The 16,919-nt window shown below is 43.4% G+C and overlaps 1 protein-coding gene across 3 annotated transcripts in view; it reads left to right on the top strand.

Moving 5' to 3' along the window:
* Nucleotides 1-565: 565 nt before the first annotated feature.
* LPAR1 (lysophosphatidic acid receptor 1) overlaps nt 566-16,919 on the top strand; it is a 67,840-nt gene continuing 51,486 nt past the window's right edge. The window contains exons 1-2 of one of the 3 annotated variants that reach the window (XM_030968068.1): nt 582-627; nt 1,071-1,197. The gene's annotated coding sequence lies outside the window, so the exon portion shown is untranslated. The other 2 variants (XM_030968066.1, XM_030968067.1) reach the window with 2 other exon arrangements.

Below are 16,919 nucleotides of genomic sequence, written 5' to 3' on the forward strand. Positions count from 1 at the left end.
CTATGACTGGGGCTCCCAAACGCCTCCTGGCTACATCGGCAGGAGACTCGAAAGTTTCACAGGACGAGAACTGTGGCTGTTCCAGAAACACCTGCATTCCACCGCCGCACAGCCCCAACCCCACCGCCCGTGCCCGAGGCAGCCTCCGCGGCCGGCCGGGCTCTGTCAGGGAGCGAGCGCGCAGGCTGTGAGCGCGTGGGGTCCGCGGGCCGGGCCGGGCCGGGCCGGGCCGGGCCGGGCCGGGCAGGGCGGGCACACCTGGGTCCCGCCCGGCGGAGGCGCGCAGGCGGAGCGGGGGCGGAGGGAGCCCAGCTCGTCCCGTCCCCTCCCCGTCCCGCTCCGTCCCCTCCCCTCCCCGTCCCGCTCCGTCCCGTCCCGTCCGTCTCCGCTCTGCTGCGTCCCGTCCCTCGCCACTCCGCTCTCCTCTGCTCTGTCCCGTCCCTCCCCGTCCCTCTCCGCTCTCCTCTGCTCTGTCCTGTCCCTCCCCGTCCCACCCCTCATTCCTCCCTCCCTCCCTCCTTCCTTCCTTCTCTCCCCTCCTCCCTGCCTCCCTCCCTGCCTCCCTCTGTGCGCGCCGGCGGCGGCGGCGCCGCGCTCCCTCCAGCCGCGCCCGCGCAGCCCCCGCAGGTAAGCGCAGCGCGGCGGTCGCGGGGGCGGAGCGGGGCGGGGGGTCCCAGCATTCTCGCCCGCGGAAAGGTGCCCGCTTCCCATTCCCCGAGGGCTCCGTGCCCACGGCGCTCTTCGCCCGCTCTCTTTGGCTGTTTCGCTCGTGTTTCCGAACCTGCTCCCCGTCCCGCGGCGCGCAGTGGCGTGCCGGGCGGCGCGACTTGTCGGGGTGCTCTCCGGCGAAGGACTCCTCCGGGATGGGCTCGAATGAGTTCGAGGCTTCGGGTCAGGCTGCTATTCCTGCTGGCCTGGAATAAATGATGGGCACTTGTTTGATTAAGGAACACTAACAGGACTTACTCAGGGGCTGCCCTCATGTTTGTCTTTTTTTCCTTTTGTTTTTTTTTCCTTTCGTCGCCCCTTCCACCCCGAAATCTCTTTGGATTTATTTATACCAAATTAAGGCAGTGGAAAAAGTCCTAGATAAAAAATGGTTGCCACCTCTCTCTCCTGACTTCTTCAGTCCTTCGGACGAAGAGCCTGCTCAAGTCCGATGGGAGCAGTGTCGGTGTATCCATGATGTTTACAAAGGTAAAGGACAGAGAGAAGATGAATGACAAGCACAAGGGTGTGATTTATTAGAGAAAGACCGGGAGCGGGGGGGAGCAGGAGGGAAGCTAGAGGACAAAAGCCGTTAGCAAACTGAAGTGAGAAGACAGAGGTGGAACCAGAGGGACCAAGTTTCTTCCTCTCACTTCTTTTCTTATGTTCTTTTAAAATAGCTCCACAGTGGGAACGATACCAAAAAACTGCTTCCTATGGAAATATGTGCAAAGTTTTCATTATCACAAAGATGTTGGAATGTCTAAATTTCATTTTCTCGGGGATATCTCTGTGAAACAAACTCACACCTTCACAGATTTCAGTTGTCTGTGAATGTTAGAAGCTGCCTAAATCCCCCCTTTCTTCTTTTTTTTCCCCATCCTTATTTGCTCCAGGTTTGGGTTGGTTTTCTGTGTGTCTTTTTCTTAATTGTTGTTTGCTTGTTTGGTGGTTGGTTTTTTGTTTGGTTGAGGTTTTCTTTGAAGTTTCAAGGCAAAATAACTTTGGGGAGACCCTGTAGGCAACTTATGTTCTCAAAGTGTGGGGGAATAGTTTTAGCAATGTTTAGCAATATTGTTTTAGCAGCAATGTTTTTGCTGCTAAGAACTGCTGCAGCTCTTATCTTTTCAAAGAAAGTTTTTGCAATGTAGTTCAGGTTTGCAGTGTTGTACCATTTGGTCTAAAATGAATCACTTTCAGGTCTGGGAGTCATGTTTCAATTTGGCGACCAGGGCTGTGTGCTGTGCAGCCTGTTACTCTTGTGCGAGGATGGGCTATACGGCAGTACTGAAATAATATTTCTGGCAATTTCAGCAGTGGACTGAAGCAATACTCTGTGTGCACAGGCGTAAGTGAAGCTCTGCCCTGCAGCTTGCTATTACTGGCTATAGGCGTGCCGCATGTTTTTCCTTAACTGATATGGGCTCAGACTTACAAAGCAACTTGATAGGCCTGTGTTTTACTGTTGTTTTTATTAAATATTAACCACACAAAATTAAATGCTGTTTTGCTCCAGAATAGCTTGGCGCTGTCTCATCCTGTGCAGTTGTTCATGAACAGTGATAGTTTTCCTTTTTCTACAGCAAATAACTAAGGAAATGTTACTTTGGAATACTGGGAAGCACTGCTGCGTGATCAGTGTGGTGCTGTCTCTATCACTCCCTATTACAGATTGCAGTAGTTAGACCCTTGGCTGCTATAAACTTTGTTCTGAGAACTTAGCAGTAGCGGTGCTGGTTGAAGAGAGGAAAACACTGGCTGGTGTCTGCTTTCTCTTCCTTTGCTCTTCAAAACAAATATTGAGGGTCAAAAGGTTAAACAGCTTTTGAGACGAAACACATGGAAAACGCCAAATTAAAGTAATGCTGCACTGTGTACCCAGCTTTAATATGTGAACTCCACGTGTGAGTAACAGACAATCTTATCACTGTGAGCAAAAATACTTTATGGTCATGTGGTTTTCATCAGTAGCTCTGGAAGATTGTAGCTAAAATATAATTCCTTCTCTGCTTAAAAATGGAAAAAAATAAAAATCTGACTTGAACTTTGCCTTATAGTGTCACACAGTTAAACTATATGGGGAATCCAGGAGAGGTTGTTGAAGAAAATTTTTTGCTCTGCTTTGTACTTGCATGGGATTCACTTTGATATCACTGTGATGAGCCCTTGATAACACATTAATGAATAGTTTGCTGTTTCTCAGTGGCCTATCCATATTGAGCTTGCTCTGTCTCATATTCAGAGGTTTAAATTAAAAGGCAAGTAATTCTTCTGAGCACTTTACTTCTTTGGGAGACCACCAAAGAAATATTCCCTTTGAATACCCAGCAGTTTGAGCACTCTCAGAGGTGAGCTGCGTTCTCCAGATGTCAGAAGAGCTGGCTTTGAGCACCTCTAGGTGGTGACCTGCCAGCACTTACTGAGCACTGTTGCTGTGTATCTGGCTTTTTGTATCATATGGATGCAGAGAGAATTGAATGCAGCTCTTTTGCCATCAGGGCTGAGTGGGGAACCCTTCACAGGCCATCACTTACGGTCTTGGTAATGCTCAAGGATATGTGGAAGAATTTGAGAGGGGTAACCAGTATTGTGGGGCAGTTGTCCTTTTCACTGCTATTTCCCTCAAAAAATTAGAATTTGCTATGCAAATGCAATTTCCTCCCTTTCAGAAAGAAAAGTGCATGGAATTTAAGGGACACTTGAATTCAGCTTAAATCCATTTAAATGGGATATTTGAAGAGCTCCTGCTATGCATAATGCCAAGGGAAAGATGCATACAACTGTTTTACTGAAAAAAGAATAAAGCAATCAATATTTGATCCTTCCAGCATCTTTAGTTACTGGATTAGTTCTTTATATGTTGTGCTTTTCACTGCTTCATATTTCACAATGGGCTGTATTATTTTTTTTCTATCAGTTTAGTAGGGTGAAAAGAAAACCAAATTTTGAGAAAATAAAGTGTGTCTTTTCTTTTTCCATCTTCCCATGTCCTTTTCTTTAAGATTGCTTTCAGTTTAGTTATGGTCCTCATTTGTTGCCTTAGGAGTTTTGATAATTTGAAGGGAGAACGCTGCTCTCCAGAAATGTTTAATCATGAGGGACTTGAGGCAGTAGTGGCTTCAACTGGCAGGGCTTATGCAGCATCTGATATGTTTTTGACTTTTCCAGGTGTCACAAGGTGATACTGTAGAGATGTGGCACTCCTCAGCAGTGCTGCATGAGAGCTAAACTTACACACTTCATGTTTTCCCCCATGTGTTTTTCTTCATAGCTAAAGCTTAAGGCTTCATCCATGGCCCATAAATGTCAATGGCAAAATCTGTATTAGCACTGAATTACTTTGGATCAGGTGCAAGGCTGATGGGTTGCTTTGACAGAAATATGAAATTATTCCCAGCCCAGAAGAAAGTTCTGTCAAGGAAATGAGAGCTGCTGTTCTACTTACATGTCAGGGAACTTGAATTTTGGTTTTGTCCATTTATATTTCAAGCTTAGTTTCTTTAACATGTAGAAGCATTGCCCATGCATTCTTGCACTTTAATGGATGTACTGATACATGTGATGTGAATGTGATGTGCATTGCCCATGCATTCTTGCACTTTAATGGATGTACTGATATATGTGAACATCTGAATGTCTGGTACCTTGGTTTGATTTTTGTTGAAAGTAGAGGAGAATTCTGAGAAGGGCTTGTCTTTGTGTACCAGACCTCTCCTTCTCACCTCCATTGGTGTTTCTTGACTGCCTGACACGCTTTCTATACTCCCAAGCTGATTAACAGTACGCCTGGCTTGCAAAATCTTGGTAATTGCTTGGATGAAGGTTGCGCTCCAGGGTCAATTTTCATTTTTAAATGACTGGTGTCTCTAATTGTTGAAATACTGTTTCTATTTGTGCAACATTGAGCAATCAGAAAAGAAAAGAGCCTATGTGCTGGTGCTGGTTTGGGTAGTATATGTGTGTCCCCATCTCACATGGCAACTCCGTGACCATGGCATTTCTCTTATAAGCTCTTGACAAACAACTTTGAGGTGGGTAACGTGTTGTATTTCTCTACAGAGGAACAATAGCCTAGCTTGGATTAGTGCAAAGTGTCCAGAATTTCCCATCAGACACAGCCTGGAATAGTTTGTGGACCGTGTTTTTTTCAGTCCTGTCCTGATTTTCTACTGGATCTGCTTCCTTCTTGACCCAGATACTGTAGGCAGTTAGGTTAGTGCACTTAGAGAGCACTGGTGCCTTTTCCCCACAAGTAAAGATGTATTTCTTCTTAAAAAGAAAGTGAATCTTCTCCCTTTGCTTCTGGCAGGCAAAAGCAGCCACAGGCTTGTGGGGCTGCTGTGGTTCAAGGAGTCTGGGTAAGGCGTGCCTGCCCCTGCCAGCAGCACAGCCGGAGAGGGGGAACCACATCCCTCCTCCTCAAGCCACTCCCAGGATAAATAGCCTGGACAGGGTTCTGGCCTGGGGTGTGTGCAGAGTGTTTTGCTTTCCAAGTGCCTTGAAGATTTGTGCTGGTGGACTCTTTGATGGATAATGGCCTGGCTGCTGGGGAAACAGGAGCAAAGGGTTGTGCCTTACTCTTTCCCACTCATGCATTGCAATGTGGTCCGGTGCTGAAATGATGGTAGGCAGAGTGGATCAGTGGCACAAGAAATGCCTTCAGTTGCAGAAGTGGGGAGGCTGGATCTCTTTTAGAAGGAAAAGTATTTTGGGAGTACAGGTACTGTATTACTGTATTGCAGAGAACTATATGTAGACTTTTGTGCCAACTGAATTACCTTTATTTTAGACTTACTTTACTTGAGAGGCATTGGAACTGCCTTTTTTTTTTTTGGCTTCCATGTGATATACTCTAGATAAAATTCAGAGGTTGTCTTATTTTCTTTTTAAAAATACAAAGGTGATAAATATGAGAGACCAATATTATCTTTCTGGTTTTGCTTTGGCTGTGACTAAGAGGCAAACACCTCCTGAAGTGGATTTTTGAAACTGCCAAAAAAAATGTCTATAAGTTTGATAGTCATGTATGATAATTCTCAGTTCAGTGTGGGCCTCATGTTGCCATATTACAGACCATTCTGGCTTTTCTGTAGGAATTTACATGCCACGGTGACCTTTGGAGCAGGATGGATTTCACAGGCACTTAATGCAGTACATCCATTTCTTTGCCAGCTAGAAAATGTCTTGCATATTGCAGTGCTTGCAGGAGCAAGCCTGAAAGCATTGGATTGACATCAAAGGCAAGATCTTTCTGTACAGAATGCTGGAGATTGTGAGAGGGGTTAAAATCTGGCAAAGGAAATGCATACTGCTTTTCATTGCAAGCCCCTTTCCCTGCCTCCTCCCCATCTTTTTAGGGTGTGTATGGCAGATATGAAATGGTGCTGGTACATTATTTATGGGAGCAGAAGTTTTCCTTAGGAGTATTTTTGCCATTTGAAGAGGATTGTTTTCACCCTGGAAAAATATAGCCAAAGTAGTATCCATTTTTTATTAAGTTAGCTACAGCAATAAATGTTGGATGAGTATTGAATGTTTACAGCATAGAGAAATTTGTATCTTCTTTGAGTAAGTGGGTGATTATTTAATAGCAGTGAGCTGAACGTGAGCTCTAGCAAAGACTTGCTGGAATCCAAGCAGAGAACAGAGATTCAGTACAGGTCACACCTATTTTTAAGGTGATAATAGTTCAGGTTGGTGTTTGTAGGAAAGGAGAAAGGCTGATAAACTCTCAAGCTTTCATAGCTACGCAGCTTTTGAGTGTGGCAAGTGTTGTTTTGTCTGCTGTGAAGAGGTTTTGATAAAGGGACTGTAGCTGCTGGATTTCATTAAGTGTTTAGTCTTTGATAGTGCAGTCCGTTTCTGACCTGTTGTGGTTGTAAGATGTGCCAAACAATGTCCTGAAGCCTTGAGCTGCTGCTGGTGACAGAGCAAGGGAGCTGGGATGGCATTGCAGAGCTGCAATGTGAGAAGGACAGTGTGCCTCACCCAGCCAGGATGTGGGTGTCAGGGTGGGTGTCACGCCTCACACAGCCAGGGTGCTAGTGCAGAAGAAAACTCACGTTTGTTTGCTGCTCCATTCTGAATCAGCGTTGCTGGTGTCAAGTGAGGTGGAAGGGCTGAAGGAGGGGTGGAAGGCTCTGGGGTGCCCCCAGTGCAACACTCGCTGTCCCTTCAGCTCACAGCACAGAAGCCCAGGGGATGGTGAGCGCCCTTACCTTCCTGCTGCTTTGGATCAAGGAGAAGCAAATTGTCAGCGGCACCAGCTGCTGCCGGCTGGATGGCTGGTGGCAGGAGACCTCACCGGAGGACTGCAGGTTAGTACCTCAAGCCAATGGCAGTGTCAGGAAAAGGTCACCTTGCCCCTAGACGTTGCCTTACACTGGGAGGGACTGTGGTGATCGTTATTGTGGTCAGGTTTTTTTTTGGTTTGTGTGTCTATGTTAGGTGTTCACTGACTGTCTTGGTGGGATCTGTTTTCTTGTGGCTACTGTGGTTTTTTTACAATCTCTTACTGCAACAGTGGTGTCACTTCTTGGGCCCTGGAGCTTTCAAGTTGTCATGGTTGTGTTACTATTTTCACAGTTACTTGTAACCAAATATGAAGTAGCAAAGGGTGGCAGTGTGTACATGCGCCTGACTCCGGACACGTCCGAGCTCTTTCATTGATTCTCCAGCTAATATAAGTCAGTTGTGTGCTTTTGTGCATAATTGAGTTGTTGTTTCAATGCCTATTGTGATAGGTGTGTTTTCAGTGATTGTCTGTAGGGACTGGATCAGTATTTCAGTGATTGTAGGGACTGGATCAGTATTTTACAAGATATGTACAGTCCTCTTATGAGTTGCAGTGGAAGGGGTTTCATGTGGTTGTAAAGCTGTAATGTAGGATGTAAAGGGGAAATTTGGCTACCTTGCCTAAGGTTGTGCTTGTAGGAGTAAACTTCATAGCACGTTTCTGTACTTGCATGCTAACTTTGAATATATAAAACTAATTATTGAAGTAAAAAGCACTTGGGAAATTGGGAGGGGAATGTTAGATACAGAAGCATAAATTCAGACTGATAATGATCAGCTTGTCAATCCCAAAGGAGAATAAAGTGCAGCAAGGTCTGTATTACTACTCTGTTATGTGTCAGTGACTATTGCACTTGGAAGGTGTCTTTGCAAATGTGTGCACAGCCCTGCTAAAGTGTTGTGTGTTATATTGGCAAATTATTAGTACAAGAGAATAACCTGAACATTTCCTGCATCCATCTGAGAATGTCTACAGGAATTTCTGTCTTGTCAGGATGAACCAGCCACCTAGTAAGGGCATGATGTCCTGTGTGCCTCAGTGACACTGGGATGTACTAGGAGTGGTGTTTGAATATATGTTAACCATCCACGTAAGCATTAGATTTGGTAGAGGAGCAGAGCCTGGGCTTTCAGTGAAGAATTCATTGGTATTTTCAGCTGTTTCTATCCACGTGTCTCCCTGTTTGTTGTTACATTCCTGCAGACACAAGTCCAATTGCCCCTTCATTGCTCTTGCCAAGGAAATGGAATTCCCAAATTGTTTTCCTGAGATACTGCAGCAGGACAAACAACTTCAGGGAAATGGATGTGTGGATAGGTACCCAGCATTCAAGGAGTATGATCTTGAATGCGACTTGTACTTGAAATGTCTATATTATAAATATCTATTGAGTTTGTTGGTCTTTTTGTCTTTTCTTTTCCTTTCTGTCCCACCCAAAGATGTTCATATGTGGAGAGCAATTCTGTGGAAATGAGCCAGGTATCTTTGAGCTGCTCGGGGCATGGTTTCTGCATAGGGCTTTGAGAGCTAGCAACATATCAGGATTGTTTTGCTCCTCCTAAATATTTTGGTGGAACTGCTGAAAACTTCACCTCAGAGCAGTGCATTTCCATGTACAGAAGCCTTGCAAACAAAAGACTTTTCTGAATTAGTGTTTGGGCCCCTAGTCTTTAGCTTCTTGTTTACAGTAGTTACAGTGTCCTATTTCAAAAGTCCATGCTAGTGGGCCTGGAAACTGACTGAGACTCCAGGGTATTATTATAATCAGAACAATCCTGGTATTAATGAATGGACTAAAAATGGGTCTTTAGAATTATTCAATTTTGCAAACAGTTGATAGGAATAGCATAGGTTAATGCCTGCTTCTCCAAGAAGTACAGTGTGTTTCTGTTTCCTGCCTTGGATTGCTTAAGTTTCACATGCAAAAGCATCCTAGGAGGTTCAGCCTAGAGGAAAAAAATTCAATGGGAGGTGTGCAAGCTGATGACGATCTGATGACAGGAGGGAGTTACAAGATTTTAGAAAACATAAATGCCTTAAAAATAATATGCCTGAGCAAAGGCTTATGCCATGGTCCTGCATATTTCCATCCCCAACATCTCTTCCACAAAATTTCTTGCCATCAGTTGCACAATTTTTATGACCAAGTTCTGTTTGAGAGCCTTGCTTACAGCTTTTTCAGCTCTTCTTTTTAAATTGTTCCTAATATGTTATGAATATTAGGAGGGGATCTCTGTGGGGATCTTTGGTGTAATTTGTGTATGAAAACAATTACTTTTTTCCCTCAGAAGAGTGGCACAAAAGTGCAGGAAGAGCTTTGGCAAAGAAGCCACACTGTACTCCTTTGTGCTTCATCTGAGAAAGGGGGGGGGTGGGGGGAAATACTGACTTTTCTTGGAGCTCCCAAGATGAGGTGACATTTCTTAATTGGTAGGAAACCCAAACGTGCACTCTCCATGCCTCTGCCTCCTGCAATTGCACCAGAATTCATTCTGTGCTCTCTGTATTCCTCTGACTGTTCCTCTTGTGGTTTGATTAACTTTCTTCCCAAGACCCTGCAAGTATCATCTCCTGCTTGTATAAGCTGTGTCTCCACTAGAGGGGGGTGCCAGTATTGCTGCAGTGGGAAATTTTGAGGATTTGGTAAGTTACGGTGCTTTACTCTTCCTTCTCACCTGGCTGTGTTGCCCGTTGGGTTAAGTGGAGTATTCTTGGAAGAAGGCTGCTGCAAGACTGAAGGCAGCAGCTGACCAAGTAGTAGGTGTTAGGTTACTCCAAAACACTGTACTGCCAGCATGCCATAGTGCATTTTTGTAGAGAATTATAGAAGGATTTGGGTTGGAAGGGACCTTAAGGGTCAGGTAGGTCCCGGGCCCCTGCCACAGATAGGAACATTTTCCACTAGGCCAGGTTGCTCAAAAAGCTATGCAGCCATAACCTTGAACAATTCCAGGGATTGAGGTATCCACAGCTTCTCTGGGCAACCTGTTCCCGTGTCTCATTACTCTCACACTAAATAATCTATTCCTCATATTAATTTATACATACCCTCTTTCTTGGTCAATTACCCCCTGTCCTATCACTACATACCCTTGTCCAGGGTTCCAGCTTTTTTTATGAGCCCTCTTTAGGTAGTGGAAGGTGCTATAAGAACCTTGACTTCTCCAGGCTGAACAATCCCACTCTCTCAGCATGTCTTCATAAGAGAGGTGCTTCAGCCTTCTCATCATTTCTGTGACCCTCTCTGCACTTGCTCTTTCTTCTGTTCAGAGATCCAGAGCTGGATGCAGCACTCCAGGCAGGATCTCCTGAGAGGGGAGTATAAGGCTGGCTGACCTAAGAGAGGCCACTCAGTAGTGGGAGGCTGAAAATCAGACCCAGCATGCCTAAGTGGGCTGTGTCAGGGATGAGAGTAGCTGTGCATGGGCCTCAGGCTTTGGTGTCATGGACACAGCTGGTGTGTGCAATTGTGAGATGCCTAAAAAGTCTGGTTTGTGGGTGGATTTCAGTACATTCTCCTTTTGTGGCCTGGATCCCTTGAACTTCTTAGTTTATTTGTGTGGTCACAAAAAAAGTCTTAGTGGTTCCCAAGTAATGCTTTATGGCTTTTGCTTTTGTTACAAAACTGTCTGAAGGAGGCTTTGAAGTGTGTATGTGTTTAAAGTTTGTACCCATGCTAATGTGCACCAAGTTCCAACGGAAGAGCTGGAGGCAAACTACTAGTTAGTTCTTATTTTCTTTTTTCTTTAAGAATAATCCATTGATATTCGGTTGTGCTTTTGTCCAATAGGATTGGTTTTTTTGCCTTTCTTACTCTTTAACAGAACTGCAAAAGTAGTTTATCTAAAAAGTGGTGAGACAGACTAGATAGTGCTTGGACACTAACCTTTCGGTCATCATATGTGTTAGAAGATAGGACTTTTTGGTTTTGTTCTGTTTTTACATCAACTCCATTCTGCCTCCTGGCTTTCTGTTTTCACTTGAATTTGTGGCATCTCCCAAATATTCTGATTGAATATTTGTTGTTTCTGTTGGGCATTGTATATATTGAGGACCTAGTCAGAGAAGCAGAATAATCACTGAAGTATGGTGTGAATTTACAACAGCCTACTTAATTCATGTGACCCCTTGCATGCACTAAGAGCCTGTATGCTAAACACAACCCAGAGCTAATCCAAGTCAATTCTTAAAGTGAATTAGTCAAGCTGTGAGCTAATCCTCTGTATTTACCTGCTTGTTCAGATAGCCAGAAGCCTAAGTTGCTTTAAACTTCACTTGATAATTGAAATGGGAAGGGTCAGAGAAAAGGTGATGAAGTCTTGGTGTTTTCTTCATATCTCTCCCTTCAGGGCATATTTCAGTTGTGCTTTGCATTTATAAATCTTGAATTCATAGAATGATCAGCATAAGCTACCAAGGCCAAAACCCAGTACTCTGCTGCAGTTCTCCGCTAAGCATCCCTGACAGAGCCTGCTGCTGCTCCCAGGGTATTTAGCGAAGTCTGTTACTTCTTGATCATCCATAAAAACTATTCCACAAAAAGTCCAACCAGTTGAGTTGGTGTACTGTAAACAGCAGGGACCATAATGCAGACTGTGAGGACTAGGAAGCCCTGTTGACCTCTGCCAAGAAACTAGTAACCAGCCCCAATTTTACAGCAGGGATTCACAAATTCTGAGTGTATTGTTCTGAGCACACCAGATACTTTCATGATGGACAAGAAGTAATTCTCTTTCATTTGTCAACATCAGGATTTTTGTTGTCTTGAGCTACTGGGTTTGCTCCCCCTCCGTTTTGACAAGATCAAAGGTAAGATGTTATTTCTGGGTCATTGCTGTCCATCAGATAAGTTTGTTTATGGCCTTGGGAAAGAGCAGTGACATGAGAATAGGGAATTTAAATCCTGTCATTAAGATCATTCTTTCTTATTGTTAATTCTAAGCTCTTTCAAACTTCTTTCAGGTTAACTTTGCAAAATACAGCACTGCAGAAAGTGTCTGGAGAACAGTCAGTTGAACCAATGCAGATGTTGCATAAATATTTCTGAAGGAGCATGACTGTTACTTCTGGTTTGAGGGGTTGATAAATAGTTCCTGTGTCTGCACTGGTGGTGGCCTGAACCATGTTAAGACTATTGCCTTAGAGTCTTTCATATATTGTTGTGAGTGAGGGGAATAGTTGGCAAATTTCTATTTCAGATAAACTAAATTAAACTCCTGTTTGTGTATCATTGGTCATGGCACATATAGATCTGTACTGAGGTGGTGCCTTTGTAATTTGGGATTTGGGGTTTGGCATGCTTAATTGTGAACTTCCTTGGCTTCAGCATTTCCAGATTATTGTGTTTTGTGGTGGTTTGTTCTGCCTGAAGATTGAACATCTGTTTTGTGGATGTAGGGTAAAAAGGAAGTATTTGTTTTAAGGCTGGCCCCCCTCAAGGCTGCTTAGAGAATTGTGACACTTTGTTATCATCCAGATGTTTTTTTTTTATCTAGCAAAAGGATATTGCCTGAATGTTTAAATACAAACTTGTTTCAGAAGAGTGCCAGCCTTCTGCTACTTTTCTGAGTTTAAAACAAAAGGTGGAGTTTACAAATGGAGTCTCTGTTGCTGATCCATGGAAGAGTTGAATTTGTTATTTCTTCTTGGAAACAAATATTAAAATTCTTTTTGTAGGTTTTTTAGGAGATTAAGTTCTTGTGCTTTTTCTGCTGAGAAGTGATAATTTGGAGAAAAGTATCCTGATTTCTGATATAACTAGAATCATAATCATATAATGGCTTGGAAGGGACCATAAAGATCATCTAGTTCCATACCCCCTGTTATGGACAGGGGCACTTTCCCTAGACCAGGTTGCTCAAAGCCCCATCCATCCTGGCCTTAAACACTTCCAGGGATGGGGCATCCACAGCTTCTATATGCAGCCTATGCCAGCACCTCACCACCCTCACAGCAGAGGATTTCTTCCTAATATATGACCTAAATATATGACTACTCTCTTTCAGTTGGAATCCATTCCCTCTCCTCCTGTCTCTACATGCTCTTGTAAAAAGTCTCTCTATCTTTCTTGAAGACTCCCTTCAGGTCCTGGTAGGCTGCAATTAGGTCACCCTGCAGCCTTCTCTTTTCCCAGCTGAACAATCCCAATTCCCTCAGCCTTTTCCCATAGGAGAGGTGCTCCATCCCTCTCAACATCTCCTCTGGACAGAGTCTATCAGGTCCATGTCCTTCCTGTGCTGGGACCCCAAAGCTGGATGCAGGGTTCCAGGTGGAGCAGAATCCCCTCCCTCCCCTGCTGCCCACGCTGCTTTGGATGCAGCCCAGGACACGTTTGGCTCTCTGGGCTGGGAGTGCCCGTGGCTGGGTCATGTCCAGCCTCTCACCCACCAGCACTCCCCAGTCCTTCTCACAGAGCTGCTCTCAATCCATTCATCCCACAGCCTGTACTGATACTGGGAGTGTCCTGACCCAGGTGCAGTACCTTGTTCTTGGTCTTGTTAAATCTCATGAGATTCCCATGGCCCCACTTCTCAAACTTTTCCGGGTCCCTCTGGATGGTATCTATCTGCGAATTTGCTGAGGGTGCACTCTATCCTTGTGGCTATGTCATTAATAAAGCTGATACAAAAGCCTTTGTCCACTATTATCTTCTTTAATTATATTAATTAATAAGCAAAATAATGATGAGAATGTATTTGGAGATAAATTCTGTCCACTACCCTTGCAATTCCAGTGCTCAGAATAATTTTAATGAGCAGCTCCTTGCTCTGTCACTCTTTTTCTCTCTCTTTTTATTTTTTTTTCTTTCTAATAACAGAAGAGACAGAAGAGGACAAAAGCATGCACCATACTTTCTTTTATACACATATGTGCACACAGTGCTGGCAACAGTTAATAATGTATCTTAAATTATGAGCTATCTATGGTTATTTTGAACTTTTCTGCCTCTTCATTAACTAGTTCAAATTTCATTCTGTCAGTAGAAATAAACAATTTCAAGAGCGTTTCAGAAATCGTTTTGAAATTACTTCTTTTAGGAGTACTTGGTACTATAGATGTCAGTATGATGAAAGTGTATATTTTGAAAATACAGTCACATGACAGCAGCTTCATTGTGGTTGTGCTATGAGAGACCATCCATATTGTAGTGACTTGTTTTCATAAGCCTAAGCAGGCTGGCATTTTTCTCCTGGAGTTGGTGTCTAGCTGTATTTTTCCTGTTTATTTTCTTGTGATTCTGCAAGTTTAAAGTACTGAGATAATGTTGAAATCAGATGATTGTATGAATTATTACCCTGGAATCTTCCTAAAGTCTCTTTTACTTGAAATGCAAAAATTAAAAACTCACTTTCAGGAATATCTTCCTGTTCTGGTATTTACCAACTAAGTAAAACACTGTGGAGCTGCTTCTTCATTTCTTGAAGATGGTGCTGTGGCTAGCAGAGATGTTTTAAAGCAATTTTTGTATGTCTGTGTGTTTGGTGTGATTATTTTTACACTGACCTGTTCATTGTGTTGAAGAAGCTCCTAATTCTTCCCAAGAGACATGCATCTACCAGCCAGCATCCCTTGCATTAAGGCAGATGCTCACTTTTCCCCAGAGAGTGGGAAGAGGCTCTCCAGCCTTAATGAGTGGCAAAGGAACAATCATCCCTAAGCAATTCCTAACAAGCAAACACTTATGGAAGTCATTAGGAGAAGCTAGATAATGACTGAAATAGTTCTAGGGGTGCTGGATAGTAATGGGAAGGCAGGCTGATGTGTTGGCTTTAAAGGGCAAACTGCAGGAAAATGAGAAAACTGAGGAAGCCATGCAGAACTATTTTTGAGTTCTCACAGAGTTCTGCTTTTCAGAGAAGTATGAGGCTTCAAGAGAAGATGAGGTATCATTCTGGGTTGAAAAAACAGCAACAAAATGCTCCCCAAGAGATGGGTGTGGAATAGATACAATATGGAAATAATCAGGAAAGGAGGTTTAGCAAGTGAGAGAATTGCACAGGATGGTGCAAACTGACCTAGGTCAGGGAAGTACAGAAAGGATTCTGGAAAAGGACAGCTACATAAAATAAGTGAAAGTTTTGTCTGACTGCAAATGAGATTAAGTGCCTCAATCTGTGGCAGAGAAAAAGGTATCCTGTGTTCAGCAAGGAAAAGGAGTATGATTCGGTTTTTGAGAGCACAGTCATGACAGTTCCAGCAAAAAAAAAAAGTAGAGATGTTACACTCCTAATTTTCTATTGTCTCTTTTCCTTTATTTTGGTTAATTTCTCTTCATCAGTATGCAGAAAAACTTGGTGGATTAGCCTGCTGCTGATGTGAATCCAGTTTGTATCATAACTGGCATGACTTAGGGTGAATGTGTTCATGACTTCACACGTTACAGTGCCATATCCTATGGGTTTGTCCTTTAAAAGGATGTTTTCTGTCACATAATAAAATGTGACATTTTATTTTCCCTCCAAGAACCCCAAAATAACGAAATACACAATACTAAGACAAAAACAATTCCTGAAAGAATTAACATCTTGTAATTTTGAGAGTAATTACTCACTTAAGATCATCTGGAGGTCCTTTCTGGGGCGGGACCTCAGCGCACATAGAAGAGCAGGGTAGACATGTGTAGTTTAATTACAGACTCTTGAGCTGTCTGCCCTTTGGTGGAACCCCTGTCGTGACTGTGGTCAGTCTGCTTTTGTCATCTTCAGAAGGGGTATGAGGCAAATTAGAGTGGCATATGGAAAAGATTACCCTGCAAGGTAAAGGCTTGAGGATATTGCTCTATCTACTGGTTTGTTTGGTTATTTTCATTGAAAATCTGTGGAGAGAGGTTTCTGTCCTTTTATACATTCAGATTGCTCTTCTGCTTTTATTTGGGGATGTGGGCAGGCTCTCTAACCTTGCCCTGGTGGGGCCACTGTGAAGGTGTCTTTGCTGAACCACGTCCTTTGTGACAGCAGATGATTTCTCTGAGGGAGTGCAACTGCACGATGATACTATTTTATTGTCGTAAATTAATTCAGTGCATGATAAATTATTAAGGTGACAGATCATCTCCCTAATCTGACAGTGGGGAAAGAGGACAGTTTCACACCACACTCCCTATACAGAGTTCATGAAACTATTTAGCTTGGTTAAGGAGGCTCCACCTGGGGCATCGTCGCTGAACTTGCAGGCTCTATTCTGTCATGGGAAGACTTAGCAGCAATCTTGTAGTACTTGTATTATTGAAGCCAGAACAATGATCTTCCCCAGATTAGCCACAGAGCTTCTATTCAGAAAGGTTTGAATGACGTAATTATTTTTTTCTTGTTTGAAGCATAGACTGCACTGTGAATGCAAATGGATTCAATTTGAGATCCTCTGTGGAACCTTGTGTTGTGGAAGAGTCCTACTGAATCTAAGGCCAGTTTTTAAAATTTGTATAGAAATAAATTTCTAGCCTCTAATCACTACTGAATTCTTCATCTTTTTTCCTTACCTAAGAAAGGCTAACAGCTGTATTTTGAAAGTAAAGACTGAGGTAATGGAAACCAGAAATCTCTTTTAGCCCCAGGAAGTTGCAAACGTCCCTGCAGCCACTCTTAAAAAGTCTAAAAGTCTTTGAGGTGTACAAGTGTGATTTGGTGGAAGACAGAAGAGAAGATAGGAAACATGAGTTTCTTTTTTCTCTTTTTTTCTGATTAGTAATGCACTTTGGGACTTCTGCATTTTAGTTTGATCTTTAAGTGAGCTCTCATGTATGTTTTGGTTTGGGGTTTTTTTATCAGATGCTTTTCAGGTACCTGGGCATCTTGAAGTTAAATTTTCCAAGGTGTTAAATTTTCCAAGGTTTGCTTAAGTAAAAGCTGAGTGCTCTGGCCAGCTGATGCTGTTTCAGTGAAGCATTCTGCAAGCTGATAGACAGCTAAACATGCTG

This window comes from Camarhynchus parvulus, chromosome Z, assembly GCF_901933205.1.
Source record: "Camarhynchus parvulus chromosome Z, STF_HiC, whole genome shotgun sequence".
NCBI classification, from domain to species: domain Eukaryota; kingdom Metazoa; phylum Chordata; class Aves; order Passeriformes; family Thraupidae; genus Camarhynchus; species Camarhynchus parvulus.